Raw genomic sequence first — 355 nt, 5'->3', positions numbered from 1 at the left:
GAAGGTTCCCAAAACCGGAAAAAACCAGCTGGAAACCTCTAGAAGGTTCCCAAAACCGGGAGCGCTGGAACGGTTCAACGGGCCGGCCCGTTGCGTCGCTGCTCGGTCGCTCGCCTGTGCGAAGCGCCGGCAGTTTGACGCAGCGAGCGGCATATAGGATTTTCCCTAAAAAACGTCCCTGGGGCAACTAACGGCTGGAGATGCTCTTAGGCCCAACGGATGAACCCAGCCGGCCCAACAAATGCGGAGTCATGAGACCTGTAACCCCGGCCCACGTCTTCTTCTGCTTCCTCTCCGGGCTCTCCGCAACTCGGCTGTTTCAGCGCAGTGCACTCAGCAGTGCACTCAGTCTTCC

This window comes from Triticum dicoccoides, chromosome 1B (genome assembly GCF_002162155.2).
Source record: "Triticum dicoccoides isolate Atlit2015 ecotype Zavitan chromosome 1B, WEW_v2.0, whole genome shotgun sequence".
Classification (NCBI taxonomy): Eukaryota; Viridiplantae; Streptophyta; class Magnoliopsida; order Poales; family Poaceae; genus Triticum; species Triticum dicoccoides.
The sequence above is the reverse complement of the archived record's forward strand: the minus strand, read 5'-3'. Positions refer to the sequence as shown.